This window comes from Cicer arietinum, chromosome 1, assembly GCF_000331145.2.
Source record: "Cicer arietinum cultivar CDC Frontier isolate Library 1 chromosome 1, Cicar.CDCFrontier_v2.0, whole genome shotgun sequence".
In the NCBI taxonomy this organism is placed as follows: Eukaryota; Viridiplantae; Streptophyta; class Magnoliopsida; order Fabales; family Fabaceae; genus Cicer; species Cicer arietinum.
Window position 1 is genome coordinate 13,722,871 of NC_021160.2, and position 12,662 is coordinate 13,735,532.

At 33.7% G+C, this 12,662-nt stretch overlaps 1 non-coding gene across 1 annotated transcript; it reads right to left on the reverse strand.

Moving 5' to 3' along the window:
- Positions 1–12,158: 12,158 nt before the first annotated feature.
- LOC113785191 (small nucleolar RNA SNORA69) lies at positions 12,159–12,288 on the reverse strand. The gene has a single exon (XR_003471347.1). It is a non-coding gene; the product is annotated as a small nucleolar RNA SNORA69 (small nucleolar RNA).
- Between the last annotated feature and the right edge of the window lie 374 nt (positions 12,289–12,662).

Consider the following 12,662-nt stretch of genomic DNA (forward strand, 5'->3'; position numbering starts at 1 on the left):
CAAAATTCTGAATAATAATAGTGCATATAGATTGGTTGTGTCATTTTCTCAAACAGTTGGAGTGCATTACAGATTTTGTGGTAATTAGGATTCAAAAGTGGTTGTGTCATTTTATCAAACATTTGGAGTGCAGTACAGTTTTTGTGGTAATTAGGATTCAAAAGTGGTTGTGTCATTTTATCAAACAGGTGAAATGCAAAGCATGAAATACATGAACAATCCACAGTCATAAGTGACGATTTCCAACACTAACACACATTTGATCTCAGACAACCAACATGCATCTATGAACACTTTCTAATACTAACACAATTTTGAATTCAAATAACCCACATGAAATAATGAACAATCTCTACAATTAGCACAAATTTAAATTTAAATAACCCATATGCAACAATGAACAATCTCTACAATTAGCACAAATTCGAATTTAAATAACCCACATGCATCAATGAACAAGGAGGAGTTGATAGTAACAATTGGAGAAAAATTACTTGATGATGGAAGAATGCTTGATAGGAGAGGAAAACTTATCTCTATTGAACTCAATACTGGACTTGTAGTAGTAATAGAGATGAGTGTATCAGTTAACTCTTGTGGGAGGAGAGGGTTGTGTGACGAAAGTTTTGTGTGAGGACAAAGGTTTTAAAAACCAGCCTTGGGAAAATTGGGTACAAATGCACTTCAAGAGCATGGGACGCGCCTCAAACGCGCTCTAACAGTAAGCAAAAGCCAAAAACGCGCTTCAAGCGCGGATGACACGCTTTAGGCGCACGTTGCCTTTATGGAACTGCCTAAAATGCGCCCCAAGCGCTGATTCATGCGCTTCAGGCGCGCGAGACCAATCACAGAACTGGCAAAATGCGCTTCAGCCGCGGATTTGTGCGCCCCAGGCGCGCGAGACCAATGACAAACGTCTTGGAATGCGCTTCAAGTGCAGATTTGTGCGCCTCAGACACGCGCGACTAGTGACAAACTCCTAGAATGCACTTCAAGCGTGAATGACACGCTTAAGGCGCGTTTGATGTTGATCCAAACAACAAAATCAATCCCCAACACATCTTTTTGATTCATTGTTCATACCTAACATCAAGAACTAATATAACTAGCAATTACTAACTAAAAATGAAACTAATTGGATTAAAATGAAACTGAAATGCAAAAATACCATGTAAAGGATACGAATTTGGGTTGCCTCCCAATAAGCGCTCGTTTAGTGTACTGAGCTTGACGTTCCATTGTTCAAATGGTGATCAGATTGATGGACTTCATCGAAAGTTTTGACTCTCCCCCTAAGTAGGGTTTAAGTCTTTGTCCATTCAGCTTGAAGTTCCGGTTTGAGTGTGTCTCTTTCAACTCCAAATCACCATAAGAAAATACCTTGTTGATTTTGAAAAGGCTTGACCATCTTGACTTTAGTTTTCCTGGAAACAACTTCAATCTTGAGTTGAAGAGAAGAACTAGTTATCCTTCTTGGAACTCCTTGAATATAATTTTTCTGTCATGCCACTTCTTGGTTTTTTTCTTTATATATCTTGGTGTTTTCATATGCATAATTCTGGAATTCCTCTAACTCGTGAAGCTGAAGAATTCTTGATTCGTCTGCCTTAACCAAGTCAAAATTCAAGTACTTCGTGACCCAAAATGCCCGATGCTCCAGTTCAAGAGGAAAATGACAGGCTTTACCATACACTATTTGATACAGCGACATACCGAATGGGGTTTTGAATGTTGTTCGATAAGCCCATAGTGCATCATCAAGTTTCGTTGACCAATCTTTTCTTGAAGCATTCACTGTCTTTTCAAGGATTTGCTTGAGCTGTTTGTTGGATACTTCAACTTGCCCACTAGTTTGTGGGTGATATGGGGTTGCCACCCTATGACGCACATTGTATTTCCTCAGAAGGTATTCCATTTTCCGGTTTAGAAAGCGAGTGCCCTCGTCACTAATCAAAGCTCGAGGCACGCCAAAACTCGCAAATATGTTCTTCTTGAGAAATGTGATTATTGTTGTGAATCATTGGTTGGTGTAGCAACTGCTTCAACCCACTTTGAGACATAATCCACTGCCACCAAAATATAGACTTTTGCATATGAGGATGGGAATGGACTCGTGAAGTCAATACCCCACACATCGAACACTTCTACTTCTAATATAGGATTTTAAAGCAACTCATCCCGTTTTGAAAATGTTATCGGTACGCTGACATCAATCGCACTTCTTCACATAGTTGAATGCATATTTAAACAATGCAGGCCAGAATAGTCCCGATTGGAGAACTATTGCTACAGTTCGATCCCCACTGAAATGACCCCCATAATCAGAGTCGTGGCAGTGCCACAAGACTTTTTCTTGCTCCTCCTCAGGCATACACCTTCACAACAACCCATCCACCCCTCTTTTGTATAGAAAGGGTTCATCCCATACATAGAGTTTGGCATCATGGATAAACTTATTTCGTTGTTGGTATATGAAATCAGATGGAGTTGTCTCACCTACTTTGAAGTTAGCAAAGTCAGAAAATCAAGGTGCCTTGGTAATTGCAAAGATGTGCTCATCAGCGAACTGGTCTCGTATTGGTCTAGTATTATCATCCTCCTCCACTTTCTCCAATCGAGATAGGTGGTCGGCTACAGTGTTCTCTAATCCCTTCTTATCTCAGATCTCAATGTCGAACTCTTGTAGTAATAGAATCCACCTGAGTAGCCTTGGCTTCGACTCCTGCTTAGCAAACAAATACCTCAAGGTAGTATGATTAGTGTAAACAATAACTTTCGATCCTAATAAATAAGATCAAAATTTATCAAAAGCGTAAATTACAGCTAATAATTCTTTTTTAGTTGTGGCATAATTGTGTTGTGTCTCATTTAAAACATGACTAGCATAGTAGTTTGCATGCAACAACTTATCCTTTCTTTGTCCCAAGACTGCCCCGATAGCATTATCACTAGCATCACACATGATTTCAAAAGGTTGTGGTGACCAGTCAGGTGTAGTGATAATGAGGGCATTTATCAATTATTTTTGAAATTGTTAAAAGCATTCAAACAATCCTCATTGAATTTGAAAGGTGTGTCTTTCACAAGTAGGTTTGTAAGCGGTTTTGCAATTTTTGAAAAGTCTTTTATAAATCCCCTATAAAATCCAGCATGGCCTAAAAAGTTTCTAATGCCTTTTTAATTGGTAGGATGGGGAAGTTTTTCAATAACTTCAACTTTGGCCTTGTCAACCTCGATCCCCTTGTGGGAGATTCGGTGGCCTAACACAATTCTCTCTCTTACCATAAAATGATATTTTTCCCAATTTATGACCAAATTAGATTTTTCACACCTTTCTAATACAAGAGATAGATTAATCAAACAATTATCAAAAGATGAACCAAAGACAGAAAAGTCGTCCATAAATATTTCGATATTTTTCTCAATCATATAAGAGAATATGGACATCATGCACCTTTGAAAAGTGGCAGGAGCATTACACAGGCCAAACAGCATCCGTCGATAAGCAAACACCCCATACGAACATGTAAATGCAGTTTTCTCTTGATCCTCGGGTGTTACAGCTATCTGATTGTATCCCGAGTAGCCATCTAAAAAGCAGTAATACTCATGTCGAACTAGTGGCTCAAGCATCTGGTCAATGAAAAGGAGTGGGCAATGATCCTTCCAGGTATCACTGTTCAATCTTCTATGATCAATACAAACTCGCCACCCTGTAACCATTCTTGTATAGATTAGCTCGTTCTTTTCGTTTGTGATGACGGTTGTTCCCCATTTTTTGGTACCACTTGAACGGGGCTCACCCAGGAGCTATCTGAGATGGAGTAAATGAGACCAGCTTCTATGAGCTTTACCACTTTTTTCCTAATCAATTATTTCATTGTCAGATTCCATCTTCTTTGGTGTTGTACAACTGGTTTGTGATTGTCCTCCATTAGGATTTTGTGCATGAAAAAAGTTGGACTTATTCTCTTCAAGTCTCCAATGGACCAATCGATGACACCCTTATGCTTCAGTATAATTCTCAACAACTTTTGTTCTTGTAAATCACTCAAGCTTGCACTAATGATAGTTGGTTCCTTATCTTTATCACACAAGAATACATATTTTAAATGAGGAGACAACTACTTGAGTTCAAGTTGTGATGTCTCTTTCTTTTTCTCTAAGGACTCGTCTTCATCCCCTTTCAACTCCTCCCATCTAGTAGGTAAACGGGAGGAGTAAAATGGTGATGCTTCTAACATAGCTACATCCTTTTTCACCTTTGGATCTTCACTTTCTTTAACAACATCTTGGGGTAGGCATAACACTCTTACTAGTGGCAAAATGGGTGTTTAATGCTTAATTTCTTCGTTGACTATCGCATCTAAGATCTCGATTCGATTGCACCCTTCTCTTTCATTTGAATGTTCCATGGCTTTCAGAATATTGAAAGTGATGGATTCTTCATTTACCTTTAAAGTTAAGGTGTCATCCGCTACATCAATCATAGCTCGCCCTGTTGCTAAGAAAGGTCTCCCCAAAATCAAAGGAATGTCATTGTCCTCCTCCATATCTAGCACCACGAAATCCACTGGGAAAATGAACTTATCCAACTTGACTAACACATCTTCTACCACTCCATACGGGTGTTTCATGGAGCGATCCGCAAACTGTAACATTAGTTGCGTGTCTTTGACTTTTCCAATGTCTAGCTTTTTGTATATGGATAAAGGCATGAGACTTACACTATCCCCAAGATCACATAGGGCCTTCCCAAAAGTTCTATTTCTAATAGCACAAGGGATAGAGAAGCTCTCAGGATCCTTGAGCTTCGATAGAAGCTTGCTCTGTAGATAGCACTACACTATTCGGTAAGCATAACTGTTTCACCGCCAATTTTTCTTTTCTTTGACATAATTTCCTTCAAGAATTTGGCGTATGTCGGCATCTGTTCTAATGCTTCTGCAAAAGGAATGTTGATTTGCAATTTTTTTTAAAAATCAAGAAATTTACCGAATGGTTTTTCAGTTTCTTCCTTTCTTAATCTTTGAGGGAATGGAAGTCGAATTTCTGATTTTTGCAGTATTTCCTTTTCAAGAGTGATTTGCTTCTGTACCACGGGTTCTTCCTCATTTTCAAGAGTGATGTGCTCCTCAACTGATGTCAGTGTGGCCATTTCCTCCGAGTGGATTGAAGTTGAAATACCTCCACTCTATTTGGCTTTAAGTGGTACTTGTTCACTTACCTTGTCACTCCTCGTTGTCACTTCATTCACATCATTACGTGGATTTGGAACTGTGACACTAGGCAAATTTACAGACGTTCTTTGTATAATTTGTTGAGCAAGTTGACCCATTTGGGTATCTAGATTCTTTATTGATGCAAAATGATTTTTCTAGATGGCAATTGACTCTTTAATGAAAGAACTTGTGCTTGTTACTAATTTCTCTATAGCACTCTCACAAGCAGCCTTTCGAGGTGGGACTTGGTGTGTTTGAGCTCCTTGTTGACCCTGAGATCCACCCTGCTGATCTCTCCAAGAAAAATTTAGATGATTTCTCCAAACAGGGTTGTACGTACTAGAGTAGGGATTGTTTTGCTTCCCGTTATTACTCACAAAATTCACCTCTTCTAGCTCTTCTATCTCATATCTAGTGCTTCACAAGCTCCATTTTTATGTGCTCCCCCACAAAAGTTACAACCAGTATGCTTTAATAATTTGACAGGGACCACTTGAGATTGTATACTTAGAGCTGACATCCCCTTCTTTATCTCAGTGACAATAACCTCTTCTATCTTTTTGAGAGCAACCTTCTTGGACCCATCCATAACATTCAATTCCAATAAAACAATTGTTGGTACACCACCTTTGTCATACAACATCATTTGTTCATTTGATGTCATGATCTGAATAATTTTTCGTGCTTCTGATGCGGTCTTGTAATTCAAAGAACCACCTGATGTAGCATCAAGCATAATTCTAGTGCTAGGCCACAAACCATTACAGAATATTTGCATCTGGGCAGTGTCGTCATAAGCATGATTGGGACGTCCTGCTAGTAAGCTATTGAACCTCATGTAAGTGTTACGAAGAGATTCTCCTCTTTCTGTTTGTAACTGGAAATCTCTTGCCTCTTTCTAACGAACAATGTTAGGGGAAAGTATTGTTCTAAGAACTTATCTTCTAGGTCATCCCACGTGGTAATGCTACTGGCACGAAAGGAGTTAAGCCACTCCTTAGCATCATCTATCAATGACAATGGAAATAATCTCAATCTTTTGCCTTCTTCAAAACAACCATCCATTTTCACTGTTTCACATAATTCAAAGAAGTTCGTGAGGTGTCTATTGGCGTCTTTGTTGTGTTTACCGGTAAAATGAATCTCCTTCAACTCACGGAATAGAGCGGGACTCACTTCAAACTTTTTAACTGTAGTCGGTTAGTTATGGATGGTCAACCGAGCACAGATTCTATTTCAATTTCCATACTCGTCGAGGGTACGTTCAAGTGGTGGTGGATCAGCCATTTCCACAAATGTGAAGAGATCCCCCAAATCCTCTTCTTCCACTACTAATTGTCTTTCTCTTTGTCTCCTTTCTCGATCCTCTTTTCGATTTTCTTTTGCAGTATTTTCGATTTCTGGATCAAAGAAAAGTTCAATTAAGGACTGGCCTCGCATACAAGGTTAGAAAAATTGTGAGTAATGAACAGTTAAAGAAAGATAAATAATTAAATAAAAATTAAAGAGTTTTAAACCATAATTTTTTTTCTTTCAAAATTAGAAATAAAATAAAAGCATAAATTTTATTGTAGAGCAAAAATTTTCAATTAAATTCAATAGTGATATGGCAATCCCTGGCGACGGCGCCAAAAACTTGATAGTGTTTCAGCAAGTGTACTGAATCGTTGCAAGTTATAATAAAACGGTAGTACCAAGTGTCGAACTTAAGGATTGCGTTTTACTATTGAATTATATTTAATTACTAAAATTGAACAAAAAGTTCCCAAGTTGATTGAAATAATATTTAAAGTTAACAACAGTAATAAAATTGATCCTTTATAATACGAAAAATGTTAGGGATGAGTTTCACTTCGAATTCAACTTTGGTGTCTAATTTGATCCTAGTTATTGAATTCAACATTGGTACCTATCTTGTTTTAACACACTCAAATGCACATGTTAAATACCAAAACACTTAGAATTATAATTAAAAGTCTTAATTAACTTTTTGTTTAATTATCATCAAAATATTAATTTGGGATTTTGTCTCAATAGGATGATCTAAATAACTTGATAACCTCTTTATTTTAAGCAAATCCAACTTATAAAGAATTGAAGTCCACAATACTAAATTGCTTAAGCCAAATTGAAGAAGTTAAGGAATGAAGGTTGCATTTATGTGTTATCAAATTTAAATATTAGTTTTAATTAAAGATGTAGACTGAATTAGTAAGAACATTTGGGTCTAAATGTAAAAACTTGAGTTAGGCCAAATTTAGAGAACTTGTAAGGTGTTGCTACTATAAAAGGCAAATCCCTAGCTTATATTTAAGGGAGATTATGAATATATTGTTACTTTTTTAGGTTTTGCTCTCTAGAGTTCTTGAAATAATGCATGTTGAACTTATCAAGGTTGTTAATTCTTATGACGTTTTTTTCGGCTTATCAATCCTTAGATTTTGGCGTCTTTCTATTCTTGGTCCATCTTCTAAATTATAATCCTCAATTTCCTTTACATCAAATGCAAATACACAAATTTTACCAATTTGTATGTTCAATAACTTGCGCTCATATCTCGCGTATTACATTTTATTTTTCTATGATTCAACAGCCAAACTAGCGTTGCAGAATGTCTTCTTTCACCTTCTTTCACCGTATTATAATGATTTCAATCCAATAATACTTCAAGAACTTTGAGAACCTTTCTGAATGATATGAAAATGAAATGCAAGTACTTTGTAAAAAATCATAATTTTGTTCAAAGTTGTTCAAGGTTTGATTCAAGGATTGTGTGTTGTTTGATATGAAGTTATAGTGTATTTATACTCCATAAACATCTCTTCAGATTCATGGCCATTGATCCAAGAGGTTTGATGAACAAATACAATGATCTAGAACCATTTCAGATCTGAAAAATTGTATTGCTTCCAGTTGTATTTGAATACATGATGTATGTATTCGAATACACCTCTTTGTAACGTTCAGATTTATTCAAAATTTGCACCTTGTATTCGAATACATCTTTCATGTAGTTGAATACAGATTCGTGATTTTTGCCACTAACTTGCTTTGTATTCGACTACAGCAAGTTGTAGTCGAATACAAATTCGAAGGTTTAGCTACTGACTTGCTATGTGTATTCGACTACAGCAGGTCATAGTCGAATACAGATATGAAGCTTTTGCTTCTGACTTAGCACCTGTATTCGAATACACTATGCTGTATTCGAATACATCTTTGTATTTTGTCAAAAATATTAGTTTTAAGACTTTGTTAATGTAATTCTGACTTTTGAAAATACTTTATATGCATATGTAAATATGAATGGCTCTCATGTATTTGAGGTATTGGATGTATCATTTACTTTTACATTAAAACATCTAATATGTTTGGATTTAAGGCTTATCAATGAAGATATTTGAACTTCTTTTTGAGCTTATTGCCTTGATCATAATCGTTGGTCTTTGTCTTCGTCAAAAACATGTATTTTACAAAATAGATAAGTTAAATTATTGATTTTAACTAACCAATAACGTTATTCTTTTTCTGTTTTCTTAAGTTTTCATAACTAAGATCAATCTTGAGTTATTTTCTTAAGTTTTAACAGAAAATTTTAAATAGGTGAATTTAAATTCAAACTTCTTTTTCTTGTAAATTGACATTTCGACTTCAGTTTACACCCATATTGATGACTCATTTGGCTTGTGGAGAATCCAATAGCTCCTTTCTTTTTGAAATGTGGGTTTTTTGAAGTGGTGTTTTATTGGCTCATGATAAAAGTATTCATAATGTTATTTTTGAAATTGACTCTTTAGCTCTCCTCTTTATGATCAAGAAATATTATACTTAATAAATGTGCTCGTTCATTAGCTCAGTTTGGTCATAATGTTTCTCTTTTTATTCAAATGGTGTATCCACTTTTTTTTGTTAGATCACTTTTATATGAAGTTGAAAATTGTCATTTTTAACTTTCATTTTAATTAATATAATTTGTTTTTAATAAAAGAAATAAAGTAAGAATATTTAATAAAAATAAAAATCAAGTAAGAATATTAAAGATATGGTGTTGTCTCATTGTCACAAAAAGAATAGACATATTGCCTAAGAAACAAAAATAGACGTATAAATGCCCAAAGTAATAAAATGAGTTTCCACGAAATTTCGTGGAGCCAAAACTTTATGAATAAATGCGTGCCTAAATGGATAGAGTATAGTCGACATTACGCGTTAGAACAATATTATACACACGCATAGGCATATTCTAAACTATAGCAACAATATTATACACACGCATAGGCATAGGCATATTCTAAACTCTAGCAAATGGCAATAACAAACTTTTGGATGTGTGTCGATAACGATTTGGTTTAAAGCTTCATTAGTGGCGTTGGTTGTGATTGTTCAGTGGTCTCAAATCCCTTTTCTCTTTATAGTGTGGCTGTGACGTCCTCTGAAATTCTGCAAGCTATTATTAACTTCCGAGAACAGTCATATGAAATTATGAATTATTTAGAAGAAAAAAATTATAAATTTATATTTAATATGAAATTTTAGAAAATCAAACTTCATATTATTTCAAGATATTTTTTAATTATATTTTATTATACTAATATAAATGTAAAAAGTAATAAAAACTAAGATATTTAATGTTAAAAAGATGTTAAATTATAGATTTGCTAAAGCGCTGTTGTTAAACACTATGGTTCTTCTTAGATTGTCGAAGCACTAGCACTAAATCGCGTAGGTTGCCAAAGGATCATTGTTAAACATTGTGAGCCTCCCATGTCAAACTTCACACTATTAGAATCATTAAAATGGATTAATTTGCATGATCAATATGAAATGTGTTACATATCTTTATTGATAAGTTAATTACACTAACTAATTAGTTATTTTACATTAGTTAATTGTTTATCTAATTTACTATATAGGTTTATAGTCATTGATGTAATAGATTATCTCATATTATTAATAGGCTAAATAGCACTCGTCACTTAACTTAATTTCAATTAACATTTTAGTATTTTATTTATTTATTTTTTTGGTCATTTATTTTAATTTTAAGTGACAATTTGATCTTTTATGTTTTAAAATGTCAACAATGTTATCTTTTTTTTTTTTGCAAAAATCCAAAAAAAATCATCAAAAATTTCAAACAAAACCCATAAAATTAATTATCATCATCAATATAATGCAAATTTCATCAAATTCATAACTTAATCTTTAAATAAACTCAAATTTTCGTCTCTAACAACATCAAATAAAGAATGAAAATATGAGCTTATTTAAATATTTGGGTTACAAATTTGATGACATTTGTATTATATTGAAGAATATAATTAATTTTATGCGTTTTGTTTGAAAATTTTAATGATTTTTTTGAATTTTGATAATAAAAATGATAACATTGTTGACATTTTAAAACATAAAAGATCAAATTGTCATTTAAAATTAAAATAAATGACCAAATCGAGAAGAAAAAAAGATAAAGAACTAAAACGTTAATAGAAATTAAGTTAAGGGACCACATGTGGTATTTAGTCTTATTAATAATATTTATTTTACCTTTATCCATTTCTTTTTTTATCAATAATTTAAATCAAGAATTGTAATATAGTATTATAGAGTAATTATTTCGTTATATTATTTTCATTTCAATATTTTTTATAGATTGTTTGGAAACAATTTTCCCTCCTTGGTTATAACCTTTCTTCATCAATACTTTAGTGATTCATCTCCAATTCAACATTCATTATCTAAAAATACAAATAACAATGACAAAATCAAGTGATCAAGACGTCAATTCATTGAATAAAGGTGGTGAGTTTTTAAGAAATTATTATAAGTGCATACATTCTAATTCTACTGTCACAAAAACAATGGAAGGGATACAATTTGCCACTTTAAAAAAGCACAATCATCAACCTCCTAATCAAAATATGCAATGGATTATTTCAAGTGAATATTCAATCTACACATCAAAATCTAGTAGACATAAACACTAAAGACATGAGATTGAGCAATGTAAGATGTTGATTGAGTTCTATGATCAAGATTTGTCAAAAAATTTCAAGAACACACAAAATATGGTTTTATTTATTATTTCTTTATAATTAGCCTATTTGACATTTTACAAACAAAAAAAAAATCTTTCTTCTAACCTTAATTGAAATTCTACAAAATTCAATTTTTTTTTTTTTGCCTCATTGACATTTAGGCTTGTATCCAAAAAAATATATATATATATATATTGGATGGTTAAGTACAATTTCATTCTTTCTAGCCTTAATTGACATTTCATATTATATTCATATTAATTAACTTCCTTTATTATTATTATCAATTTATGGAATTAAGTAGTCTATCTATTTTAAAAGTCGATAGTTTTGATATCTCTCAAATTTTTGAACTAAAAATAATGATTTAATATTTTTTTAATAACGTGATATACAATTTTATGATATAGAACCGTCTAGATGTATGAATTATTCATATGCCACTAATTAAATTTAAAATATAAAAAATTTATGAAATTAAAAACTAATTTTTTACGGTGTTTTATTCTAATTTTATGGGTATTAAATTCTATATAATCGTAACATATATCACGTTATTTAAAGCAATTCACATCATTATTTCTTAGTTTAAAAGTCAGATAAATATATCATAGCTATCGACCACTACGCGAAAAAAACGCATTTTACAACACTTTTTTTAAGCCATTTACAGCGCTTTTTCAAAAAAATAAGCGTTGTGGAAACGAGCGCTATAAATGATACAACAGCGCTTTTAAAAAAGCGCTATAAAACATGTAAATACAACGCGCGCTTGTTATGCACATTTTACAACGCTTCTTCACAAAAAGCGCTGTAATATGCACCCCATTATATGAGTTATGGGTGTGCATATTACAGCGCTTTCTCAAAAAAACGCTCTAAAATGCACACCCATAACTCATATATGGGTGGGCATATTACAACGCTTTCTCAAAAAAGCGCTGTAAAATGCCCACCCATAATTTCATATATGGGTGTGCATATTACAGCGCTTTCTCAAAAAAGCGCTGTAAAATGCCCACCCATAATTTCATATTATGGGTCAAGGCGTGGCTGACTTTTATTAGGAGCAGCAGCAGCAGCGACCGATTTTCCCCGATCCAGATTTTTTGTTGCTGCAAGTTTGGCAGCTTTATTACCCTCCAGCCTTTGTAGTTTGGCAGCCCTATTAACCTCCAATTTTTGAGGTTTGCTGCCTTTTTTTGGCTGTAGGGGTGGTTTATTTATTTGGACCTACAAAAATGAGGTAAAATGTTAGTTTATTGAATCTGAAAAAATAAAAAACCTTAGGCAATAAATGTGACAAACCTTTTCGGGAGATGTAACTGATTTGTCCTTGGGAATCTTTTTTTCGAGGGCAACAAGGTGTGTGGGCCATGCCACGTAACTGCCAATAGCGTCG